Source organism: Mirounga angustirostris, unplaced genomic scaffold, assembly GCF_029215605.1.
Source record: "Mirounga angustirostris isolate CCGP_5_RB_7025 unplaced genomic scaffold, mMirAng1.0.hap1 SCAF_9, whole genome shotgun sequence".
NCBI classification, from domain to species: Eukaryota; Metazoa; Chordata; class Mammalia; order Carnivora; family Phocidae; genus Mirounga; species Mirounga angustirostris.
The window spans coordinates 28,624,978-28,637,428 of record NW_026991717.1 but is presented as its reverse complement, the minus strand read 5'-3'; the positions used below and the strand labels follow the sequence as shown (position 1 = coordinate 28,637,428).

The 12,451-nt window shown below is 49.4% G+C and overlaps 1 protein-coding gene across 2 annotated transcripts in view; it reads left to right on the top strand.

Annotated features, from left to right (window-relative positions):
• Window positions 1–3,890: 3,890 nt before the first annotated feature.
• Window positions 3,891–12,451, top strand: part of OCA2 (OCA2 melanosomal transmembrane protein) — a 561,894-nt gene continuing 553,333 nt past the window's right edge. The window contains exons 1-2 of one of the 2 annotated variants that reach the window (XM_064570040.1): window positions 3,891–4,033; window positions 4,550–4,651. The gene's annotated coding sequence lies outside the window, so the exon portion shown is untranslated. The remainder of the gene's footprint in view (window positions 4,034–4,549; window positions 4,652–12,451) is intronic. The other variant, XM_064570041.1, reaches the window with a different exon arrangement.

Here is a 12,451-nt window from a genome sequence, read left to right as displayed (position 1 = left end):
GTGAACTGGTTCCACCAGCCCTGCTATACTGCGGGGTCTTTTGGCCTGTGGATAGGTGAGCCCTGCTGTGTGCAACATGGGCCACATACTGTAAACTGCCATCAGGCCAAGAGTGGTTCCTGGCCTCCTGTGCTTGGTCTTGCTGGCATGTCATAGTGGCCACAGGCATTTGGTGTCACTGTTGTCCCTGGGAAATTCCTTGTGTGGCATTGCTGTGACCCCAGCCCCAGCTTTACACTCTGCTGTGCATGTGCATGCCCAGTGGAGGCACCAGTGCCCGGGTCCCTTTGCTATCCCTCATCCTTTAATTGGCTTGGATGGAAAGAGGTCCTTGGAGGGACCATAATTTCTCAAAGCAGTAACATCCCAGGCTCAGCACTGGGCACAGGGAAACTTGAAGCTGACACACCGGTCCTAGTGGAGCTGGCACAGGTATAGGACTCTGGCCATTGCCCCCTGACTTACCCGGGCTGCAGTGGGCTAGACCTACTGGTGGGGAGCCTCAGGGACACTGTTCTCATGGGTGAGCAGGTGTGAGGAGCAGGCCCTTCCCAGCCACAGGGAGCCCTGGTTCGTGGGCCCCCCCCAGCCACTTTTTTTTTTTTAAGATTATTTATTTATTTATTTGACAGAGAGAGAGAGAGAGAGAGCGCACAAGCAGGGGAAGCGGAAGGCAGAGAGAGAGAGAGAAGCAGGCTCTCTGCTGAGCAAGGAGCCTGATGCGGGGCTCGATCAGGACCCTGGGATCATGACCTGAGCCAAAGGCAGCCACTTAACCAACTGAGCCACCCAGGCGCCCCTCACCCCAGCCACTTTTCAAAGATTTTTTTTCCATATACAATTGCATCTACGCAATGAATTTTCCTCTAGCTCCTTACATTAAAAAATAAACTTTTAGAGCAATTAGGAGCAGTTCCTATTGCTCCACAGCTCATTACATTTTAAACTGCCTTTAAAGTGCAGACTTGAAGGCCAGAATTCCTCCCATCGTTTGCATCATGCCGTCATTGTTCCCTTGCTGCATCCTTGGCTAGGATGCAGTCTGTGGTGATTTAAAATATGGCTGTAATGGTCTTTGACATTTTTCCCATCAAGAACCGGAGACTGTGTCCTTCCCTTTGAACCTAGCCTCTGTGATATCTTGACCAATGGAGTATGATGGAAGTGACACGTGCCAGTCCTGGGTACAGGGCTGAAGGAACTGGCAGCTTCCAATTCTTGTCCGTTGGGCCCCTGCCACCATGCTGTGAGGAAGTCCAAGAATCAGGGCAGAAGCCACATGGGAGGGCAGGCGATCCCACAACAGAAATGAGTGAGGGCACCTCCCGATACTTCCAGTCCCCGGTCTCAAGTTGCTTCCTGCCCTTTGTGCCACCTTGACTGTACTGGGGCTCAGATGAACTCTTTCCGTGGTGCCTGAGTTCCAGACCCACGGCATCTGGGAGCATGATAAAATGGTTATTTTTGCCACTAAACTTGGGGTGGTTTGTTACATAGCAGTAGATAAAGGGCACCCATGTGAGTCTGCATTTGATTTTCCTTTCTCAGGTCACTCTCTCGGCTGGACTAAGAGACAAGAAAGCTGCCCTGGCTCTCTGCCCAATGTCCCCTCTCTCCTACATCTCTTAGGGGTCAGGGAGGCTGGGCTGAGTTGAACCATCTGTGGGCAGCAGTGGGTGAACAAGAGTGTAGCCTACGCAGTTAGAGCAGGCAAAGGTTGGTGGCCAGAGAGGCCTGCACAGTGGGTGGTCACAGGGACTCCTGAGAGAAGGTAGGGTTTCCAAAGGAGAGCTGCAGACAGATTTCCATGTGAAGTGGGGGTGGAGGACTGGGATGGAGATGGCTCTGAGTCACATCTGTCTGTTGAGGGTGAGAAGCCAGGGGCACTTCACTGGATCACCCACAAACACATAAAATATGCACATCCACACATCCATATAAAACCCACCACTACTTATATCATGTAAACAAACGGATTTTATTACAGGTATTTAAGAATTTATACATCCAAGCACTGTATACTTGAAAAGAGCCACCTTTATTTAGCCTTTATGTCTGATTCCAATGATATTCCTCTTTGCTAAGACCATTTAGAAAGCTCCTATTTTAGAGTTTCCCTCAGGAATTTCCCAAGTCATCCAAGAAAAGTGTGACTCTATGGTTAGATTTTGGTGAAGTCTTCCTGCCCAGCTCAGGATCACCACATCATTTCTGAGACTGTCCCCAATCACTTCTGACTGAAGAAATTCAGAACTTCTCCATGGTACAGCACCAACACCATGAATTATGCTGTAGTTTCCACTAATATTATCTCCACCCAATCCTCATTCTTAACTGCCTGAATTCCTAATTGGACCTGGCTTCAACAAGCAAGAGGATGGGTTAGCAATGACTAAGGAGCCCAGAGATGGAGAGCTTGAAACTTAGTCCAGCATGGAACACTGCTCTGTGTGGGCTTTGTTGCCATGTGGGTTGGGACATGTGGGTGCCAATTCCTGGCAGGGGTGGGATTTCTTCCATAATTTGGGCCACGTGCACTCACTCCTGGAGCAGGGATAGATGATCCTACCACAAATATTTAACAGCTACATAAAGAATATTAGGGGCTTTTGATGAAGAGGAAGAAGGAAGCATGCAGTCAGCCCTGCTGGCCAGGCTGGGTCAGCAGGTGAACATTAGAAATACAGGCATCCGGCTGAGTCCACAGGTGAACATTAGTAACACAGGCATTAGTAAACTATGTGTTTGGCCATAGTTGCCCTCCTTGTGCTTCATGATCCTCCTTTGGACCTGTCGGCCTGCACACCAAGGCTCCCCAGGTGTGGATATTATTCTGTAAGGATGGTAGTAACCACTGAGGGTGCCTGCACGTTCATACTCTGGGCCCCCGTGACACTCTTCTGAATTGCTGTTTCTTGAGGTGTTGGAGGAGGATGCTCAGGCTCAGGGATGAGCGTAGACACGTCAGCATTTCTGCTGTGGTCACAGACTCCACAGTGCCCTGCCCCACGTGGATGGAGTCACCAGGCACAGCACATGTGAGCTGTGTCCACGCATGACGTGCACGGTAATCGGAAACAAGGTGTCTGAAATGCCGTACTGGACCTTATCTCAGACAACTTGGGCTCCCTAGTGGTTGTGGCCAGCCCTGGGACTGCAGTGTGTCCCTGTTTCCGTGTGAGGTTAATATGTCTGTGTATAGTGTATGCTTGTAGGTATGTGTGTGTCTCCGTGTAGTTTCTGTTCTGTGTGTGTATTTGTGTGTCTATATGTCTGCCTGTATTTCCTTGTGTGTGTATGCAATTTATGTGTCTGTGTAGTGTGTGTCTATGTGTGTACTTATCTGTATCTGTGTTTAGTTTGTGTGTCTGTGTCTGATGCATCTGTGCGTGTGTTTGCGTATCTCTGTGTTGACGTCTCTTTGTGTGTGTTGTATGAGAGAAAGAGTGAGCTTTCCACAAATACGACATTGGCCACAGTCCTAGGCTGGAGAGGGAACAGGCAATGAGAAAATAAGAGGAATGCTGGTCAGGTTTATCAGCAATAGCTGAGAACTCTTCAAATGCAGAAGAGAAAAAAAGGAGGCAAAATAGTCCCTCAGTTTACTTTTTCCGAATTCTTGTTCATAGGGAAAAACCTGTACTGGGCTACCTTCTATCAACTAGACCTTGTAATGGGTACAGCGAGCAGACACTGTCAGCTTTCAGAGAGGGTCTGACCTTTTACCAACAGCCTTTTTTCTCCATTTCCTGAGTCTCCTGTAGCTCTTGCAGTGAGGGAGCCCCCTTCGCCAAGTCCTGCTGGCCGCCCTGGGGGGGGGGGGGGGGGGGCGGGGCGTTGCCCGCTGTGACGTCTGTGGGCGTGGTCAGGCTGGGAGGTGCGGAGGAGGGCTGCCCCGGCCAGCGTCCTGCGCCTGCAGTTTTTCTTACTCGGAGTATTGCTCTCCACTCAGCGTTCCGGAGCTATCAGTTTGGACCTTACAACTTCACTTTTGTTGAGAAAGATCGTCTTCAGGCCAGTGGGGAGAGAGGAGGTGAGGAACTAACCTGTCTGTTCTGGGGAGCAGGTAGGGTTTTAATAATCCTGTGTTCAGTTGTTCCTTTGTGGATCAGGGAAAGTTCGTCGGTGGGAAAATGAGCAGTTGGCATGAGCATAGGGCGCTCACTCCCACACCAAGCATTTTCTGGATTTGATGGGAGCAGCTCACTAAGAGGCAGGTTCCCAGGACAAACTGGGTCCCTCATTCCGGGGTGGGCCATGGGATATTGAGCGGAGTTTGGACGTGTCAGACAGCTAACGTTCTGCTTGAACTGCAGGGCGGCATCTGCTGCCACCGCCGGCTTCACACACGTGAGCGCTAGTCAGGCGTTTCTGTGCAATGGAATGCGCCGGGGGGGACATTAAATCCCCCAGAGCCTCTTTTTTTTTTTTTTTTTCTTCACTCTGGCCACACACAGCGGAATAAGTGGATTTAATGTCACTAGCTCCTTCCAAGGACATGGATATTAAGCACAAGCTTCCCTGTGTGCGGACATTTTTGTGTTTACAGACCCAGACTTGGGCCAGGTGCTCAGCAGGTGCCTGGCGTTGCACCACAAAGGACTGGCTGCTTGTGAAGTCCTGCACAGCCAGGGTCTGGGGCACGGCACAGGTAAGGGGTCTGCAGGGTGAGGACAGCCCTCAGACTCTGGGTTTGTGAGCCTTTGAGAGGTCACTGGAGACAAGAGGCAGCTGCACATGATCTAGGCTGCAGAGGGGAGCTTGGGGGGCATCGCCTGTCCATCAGAGAGATCTAAGCCTCTTGGTAAAGGGGAAAGGTGTAGAGCCCTTTAACTCCGGGTGTGGGGGAGGGGGAGGTTGGGCGGAGGGTTGGGGTGCGGAGGGGAGGAGTTGGGCCTGCCATGGAGACATGTAAGGCCAGAAAAGGGGAAGGATAAGGTAGAGGCTTAGAGGCTCAGAGGAGGTGGTCTGCAGAGGAGGCGTGAGCCGTTGTGCAGCTCGGCGAGTTTTCCAATCTTTCCTATATACTGGAAATAGAGAAAGAGACTCCACAGACCAGGTCTCTCTGGTTAGCTCCTGTGGGCGGCTGCACCACCTTGGGAGAGGCCCTTTCTTGTGCATCCTGGGGCGGCCCCGCCGCATCCTCAGAGAGCGGGCTTCTCTCATACAGTCGCCCACACACTGGGCACTTGGTGCTACCTGAGCGGCCCAGTCCTGCGCGCGATGGGGCCTGACTTGGTGGCCTCTCTGGCCTCTCGGTGGTGAGATTGGTGCTCTGGCCGCACCGCTGTGGTTTCCGTGCCCCCTACCCGATATGCACTGCGAAGCAGGAGGCACGCTCCACGGGAGACGGTAGTGAGGACTCGCCCCAGGGCAAGTCTGTTTTTTGAGGGGCAAAGGACAGTTTCAAACTGGTTTGCAGGATGGACGGAAGTCCAAAACAACACAGCAACACAGGAATAAGGAGAACAGCTTGAAGTGCAGGTAGAAGAGACGGCCTCTCCTCGCGTGGGCGCTGGTGGCAGGGCCTGACATAAGAGTGGGTCCTGCCGAGGGCAGGAGGCAGCCCAGGGCGGCCCAGTTCCAGACTGCAGCAGGGGGGCACCGCCCCTGGAGGCCTCTGGGCGTGCTTCTGAGCACAACCCACTCGTTACCTTCCCTGCGCACAGCACAGGAAGGGCAACTCTCGTCACAGGATCGGAGACTGCGTAAAACGAGAGCATAAAAGGGCAAACAGTGCTGTTGGGTTGCACGTTCTAGAAACTTCTACCCAAGTTCACATGTTGCAAATCCCATCTGAAGGGATAAACGGTCAGACTGGCCTGGTGTGGGGCAGAGGCATAGCCTGCGCTGTGCTACTCACTGCAGAGACACATCTACCTCTTCGCAGGGCGAGCTGAGAAGGAGGCTGACCCCCGGGCCTGGGCTGTACCGGCCCCCTCCCCCCAGGGGCTGTGCCTGTTCCTTTTCTGGCTTAATCAACTAGAACAAGTGCAGTGGACTCAGACGCCTGTGACGCAGCCACGCCCCCACGGACAGCCACGCCCCTGCAGACACAGACCCTACTACAGCCGCGCCCCTACAAACTGAGCCGTTACCTACCTGCCCAGGCAGCCACACCCCTAGACGGCTCTGAACTGACGGCGAAGCTTTGGGCCTGAGTAGTGCTTAACGTGGCAAGGAATACTGGATGACTGGAGTGTTTTCTTAGGACCTTAGACTGTCCGAAGGAGGAAAGCAATAGCTGCGGAGCGATTTCTTTTTAATAAGATTTTCACAGCAGCCAATATATATTTTTTTCTCTTTTCATTACTGTATAATGTCAACTGATTAAAGAACTTGAAGAAAAGTGTCCTTAAAATTTACGAAGGTACTATATTCCAAATGATGTATATTGTCGCTGCTGATTTATGCACTACTGTAAAACCAACGTGTCGGTCTTCATTCAGTAATTCAGTTTGTTTAATTGGCATGCCTGTACAGGGGACGGCACCGAATCCCCAGGACAGGAGGCAACGCGGTGCGCCAAAAAGACAGTTGTTTAGGTGCAGCTTGCTGGCCTGAGGGGCACCGAGGACAGGTTCCTGGGACCCCTGTCGTACTCGTGCTTCCTGTCCCTCATGCCTCTGCCAACCCATTTGCACCAAACCTGAGCTCTGCTCCATAATGCCAGCAAACTCTACTATGCCTACAAAACCCCAGCCAAATTCTGCTGTCAAGAGCCATCAGAAGGGCCTGGGGGTGCCCAGGCCTGGCTTTAGCATCTGAGAAGACAACTCACAGATCCCCCCCTCCCCCCCGCTTTGTTACATCCCCTCAATTGTCCGGTCATCCCTCAGGTCAGAGCAACTAACAACAACTGCTGGACCACGTTAAGAAGGGGCCAAAGGCAGAATTCCATTCCCTCCTCAGTAGGGGCAGGTATTGGAGCCTGTGTCTGGTGCCCTGTCCCTGTGCCTGAGCCCTGGCCTCTGGCCACTCTTGTACCCAGACCTGTCCTCCCAATGAGTTCCTCCCCAGGCTGTGGGCACATTTGCAGGAGGAGAAGCAAGGTCAAACAGCATGACCGGAAGCAGGGATGGTGAGCTTCAGCTCTGCCTCTAGGCAAGGCATGGGTAGGGGGTCAAGTCTGTGGCAGGACAGACCAAGCCCTTAGCAGGAGGGGCCTAGGTGAGCAGGGCTCTTGCAGGACCTGGAGGGATCCTGGAGGGGAAGCACTGCTACAAGACTGCTGGGGAAGGAAGCCGGGCCAGGGGACACATTCAGGACCAGGTGGGAAGACAGGAGCATTCCATGGGGTTTGAAATGTCAGCCATAATATCTATATTTTTCTAAAAGTTGGTGGCAATTTGGTCATTTTGGTATGAATCTTGCTCAGAAGGAAAGGACTGGGCTCAGCCATGGTGGAGGCTGGGCTGGCAGAGGGGCACTGCCTCTTTGTTACCACTTAGACCTCACATAGTGGCTACCCCACCTCTGTCCCTGCTCAGGACACAACTGCACCCAGGGTCTCAGGGGTGTAGCCCTTCTTCTGCTGACTGCGGATGTTCTATCCCAGTCTGAGCTCAGCCCAATGCTCAGGGCAGGCTCTGTGGAGTCTTTTTTTTTTTTAAGATTGTATTTATTTGACTGAGAGAGACACAGCGAGAGAGGGAACACACGCAGTGGGAGTGGGAGAGGGAGAAGCAGACTTCCTGCTGAGGGAGGAGCCCGATGCTGGGCTCAATCTCAGGACCCTGGGGTCATGACCTGAGCCAAAGGCAGACGCTTAATGACTAAGCCACCCAGGCACCCCTCTGTGGAGTCTTTAGGGGTGAGCCCCAGGCATCTCTCTGCAGGTCAGACATATTGGGCTCAGTGGGGAGAGGCCAGGCTGAGACTGTGGGCCCCAGAAAAGTGCAGCCACAGACTGGGATGCTGGGAGGTGTTCCCAGAGGTTAGTCTGTGGGTAGGATGTTGGGAGAGTCCTCCCAGAGGATGGGCTGTGGCCTGGGATACTGGGGGGCATTCCTAGAGGATGGGTAGTGGGATGGGGTATTGGGGTCCTCAGAGGACAGACTGTGGGCTGCAGTGTTGGAAGGTGTTCCGAGAGAGTGGTCCATGGGCTGGGGTGTTGGGGTCCCACCAGAGGACAGACTGTGGGACTGGAGTGTTCCAGCCACCTGCATGAAAATTAATGGCCAGGTGCAAGCAGCAGGATTTGGGATATGTTTAGGAGAAATGGATGAGAAAGGTAAGAGAAAAAGAGAGACCTCTGGGTGAGCAGAGCCCTTTGTGACCTTGAGAAGGTAGCCAGGAACTGGGCTGAACAAGAGCAGAGGCACTGGGCAGGGCTGAACCAGGGTGCAGAGGACGCTGTGAGTGGGAGACTCAGCTCAGAGCTAGTTGGGTCAAAATATAGACATCTTCAGAGAGTGGCCAGTGTTTAAAGCCAATCCTGAGATCTTCTAGGGATGGTGGGCCTAAGGTGGAGGCTGGGAAGAGTGGAAGGAGCCAGCAAAGGTGAATGAGGAAGAGCTACAGCCTCAGTGAACCCTGAGAAGGCAGGGTTCTAAAAGAGAAGGCAGTGCAGGGAAGGCTGCTGAGAACCTGAGAAAGGGCCAGGGGCCAGAGCTTTTTTTTTTTTTTTTTAATGTTATGTTAATCACCATACATTGTATCATTAGTTTTTGATACAGTGTTCCATGATTCATTGTTTGCATATAACAACCAGTGCTCCATGCAGAAAGTGCCCTCTTTAATACCCATCACAAGGCTAACCCATCCTCCCACACCCCTCCCCTCTAGAACCCTCAGTTTGTTTTTCAGAGTCCATCGTCTCTCATGGTTCGTCTCCCCCTCCAATTTTCCACCCTTCATTCTTCCCTTCCTGCTTTCTTCTTCCTCTTCTTCTCCTTCTTCTCCTTCTTCTTCTTCTTCTTCTTCTTCTTCTTCTTCTTCTTCTTCTCCTTCTCCTTCTCCTTCTTTCTTCTTCTCTTTTTTTTTTTTTTTTAACATATATTGTATTATTTGTTTCGGAGGTACAGGTCTGTGATTCAACAGTCTTGCACATTCACAGAGCTCACCATAGCACATACCTGCTCAATGTCTATCACCCAACCACCCCATCCCTCCCACCCCCACCACTCCAGCAACCCTCAGTTTGTTTCCTGAGATTAAGAATTCCTCTTATCAGTGAGGTCATATGATACATGTCTTTCTCTGATTGACTTATTTCGCTCAGCATAACACCCTCCAGTGCCATCCACGTCGTTGCAAATGGCAAGATCTCATTCCTTTTGATGGCTACATAATATTCTATTGTATATATATACCACTTCTTCTCTATCCATTCATCTGTCGATGGACATCTTGGCTCTTTCCACAGTTTGGCTATTGTGGACATTGCTGCTATAAACATCGGGGTGCACGTACCCATTCGGATCCCTCCATTTGTATCTGTGGGGTAAATACCCAGGACTGCAATTGCTGGATCATATGGCAGCTCTATTTTCAACTTTTTGAGGAACCTCCATACTGTTTTCCAGAGTGGCTGCACCAGTTTGCATTCCCACCAACAGTGTAGGAGTGTTCCCCTTTCTCCACATCCCCACCAATATCTGCCTTTTCCTGACTTGTTAATTTTAGCCATTCTGACTGGTGTGAGGTGATATCTCATTGAGGTTTTGATTTGGATTTCCCTGATGCTGAGCGATGTTGAGCACTTTTTCATGTGTCTGTTGGCCATTTAGATGTCTTCTTTGGAAAAATGTCTGCTCATGTCTTCTGCCCATTTCTTGTTTGGATCATTTGTTCTGTGGGTGTTGAGTTTAAGAAGTTCTTTGTAGATTTTGGATACTAGCCCTTTATCTGATATGTCATTTGCAAATATCTTCTCCCATTCTGTCGGTTGTCTTTTGGTTTTGTTGACTGTTTCCTTTGCTGTGCAAAAGCTTTTTATCTTGATGAAGTCCCAATAGTTCATTTTTGCCCTTGCTTCCCTTGCCTTTGGCGATGTTTCTAGGAAGAAGTTGCTTCGGCTGAGGTCAAAGAGGTTGCTGCCTGTGTTCTCCTTTAGGATTTGGATGGACTCCGATCTCACATTGAGGTCTTTCAACCATCTGGAGTCTATTTTTGTGTGTGGTGTAAGGAAATGGTCTAGTTTCATTCTTCTGCATGTGGCTATCCAATTTTCCCAACACCATTTGTTGAAGAGACTGTCTTTGTTCCATTGGACATTCTTTCCTGCTTTGTCGAAGATGAGTTGACCATAGAGTTGAGGGTCCATTTCTGGGCTCTCTATTCTGTTCCATTGATCTATGTGCCTGTTTTTGTGCCAGTACCATACTGTCTTGATGATGACAGCTTTGTAATAGAGCTTCAAGTCTGGAATTTTGATGCCGCCAGATTTGCTTTTCTTCTTCAACTTTCCTCTGTCTATTCGGGGCCTTTTCTGGTTCCATACAAATTTTAGGATTATTTGTTCCATTTCTTTTTTTTTTTTTTAAGATTTTATTTATTTATTTGAGAGAGAGACTGAGATAGAGAGAGCATGAGAGGGGGGAGGGTCAGAGGGAGAAGCAGGCCCCCCACTGAGCAGGGAGCCCGATGCGGGACTCGATCCCGGGACTCCAGGATCATGACCTGAGCCAAAGGCAGTCGCTTAACCAACTGAGCCACCCAGGTGCCCTATTTGTTCCATTTCTTTGAAAAAAGTGGATGGTATTTTGATGAAGATTGCATTAAATGTGTAGATTGCTCTAGGTAGCATTGACATCTTCACAATATTTATTCTTCCAATCCATGAGCATGGAATGTTTTTCTATTTCTTTGTGTCTTCCTCAATTTCTTTCATGAGTATTTTATAGTTTTGAGTACAGATCCTTTGCCTCTTTGGTTAGATTTATTCCTAGGTATCTTATGGCTTTGGGTGCGATTGTAAATGGGATTGACTCCTTAATTTCTCTTTCTTCTGTCTTGTTGTTGGTGTATAGGAATGCCACTGATTTCTGTGCATTGATTTTATATCCTGCCACTTTACTGAATTCCTGTACGAGTTCTAGCAGTTTTGGGGTGGGGTCTTTTGGGTTTTCCACATAAAGTATCATATCATCTGCAAAGAGTGAGAGTTTGACTTCTTCTTTGCCAATTTGAGTGCCTTTGATTTCTTTTTTTTTTATTCTTATGTTAATCCCCATACATTACATCATTAGTTTTAGATGAAGTGTTCCATGATTCATTGTTTGTGCATAACACCCAGTGCTCCATGCAGAATGTGCCCTCCTCAATACCCACCACCAGGCTAACCCATCCTCCCACCCCCCTCCCCTCTAGAACCCTCAGTTTGTTTTTCAGAGTCCATCGTCGCTCATGGTTTGTCTACCCCTCCGATTTCCACCGCTTCATTCTTCCCCTCCCACTACCTTCTTCTTTTTTTTTTTTCTTAACATATATTGCATTATTTGTTTCAGAGGTACAGATCTGAGATTCAACAGTCTTGCACAACTCACAGCGCTTACCAGAGCACATACCCTCCCCAGTGTCTATAACCCAGTCACCCCATCCCTCCCACCCCACCCCCCACTGCAACAACACTCAGTTTGTTTCCTGCGATTAAGAATTCCTCATATCAGTGAGATCATATGATACATGTCTTTCTCTGTTTGACTTATTTCACTCAACATAATACCCTCCAGTTCCATCCACGTCCATTCCTTTTGATGGCTGCATAATATTCCATTGTATATATATACCACTTCTTCTTTATCCAGTCATCTGTCGATGGACATCTTGGCTCTTTCCACAGTTTGGCTATTGTGGACATTGCTGCTATAAACATCGGGGTGCACGTACCCCTTCAGATCCCTACTTTTGTATCTTTGGGGTAAATACCCAGTAGTGCAATTGCTGGATCATATGGTAGCTCTATTTTCAACTTTTTGAGGAACCTCCATACAGTTTTCCAGAGTGGCTGCACCAGCTTGCATTCCCACCAACAGTGTAGGAGGGTTCCCTGAATGCCTTTGATTTCTTTTTGTTGTCTGATTGCTGTGGCTAGGACTTCTACTACTATGTTGAATAGCAGTGGTGATGGTGGACATCCCTGCTGTGTTCCTAACCTTAGGGGGAAAGCTCTCAGTTTTGCCCATTGAGAATGATATTCGCTGTGGGTTTTTCATAGATGGCTTTTATGATATTGAGGTATTTACCTTCTATCCCTATACTCTGAAGAGTTTTGGTCAAGAAGGGATGGTGTACTTTGTCAAATGCTTTTCCTGCATCTATTGAGAGGATCATATGGTTCTTGTTCTTCTTCTTTTATTAATGTATTCTATCACACTGATTGATTTGTGCATGCTGAATCAACCTTGCAGCCCAGGGATAAATCCCACTTGGTCGTGGTGAATAATCCTTTTAATGTACTGTTGGATCCTGTTGGCTAGTATTTTGGTGAGAATTTTTGCATCCATGT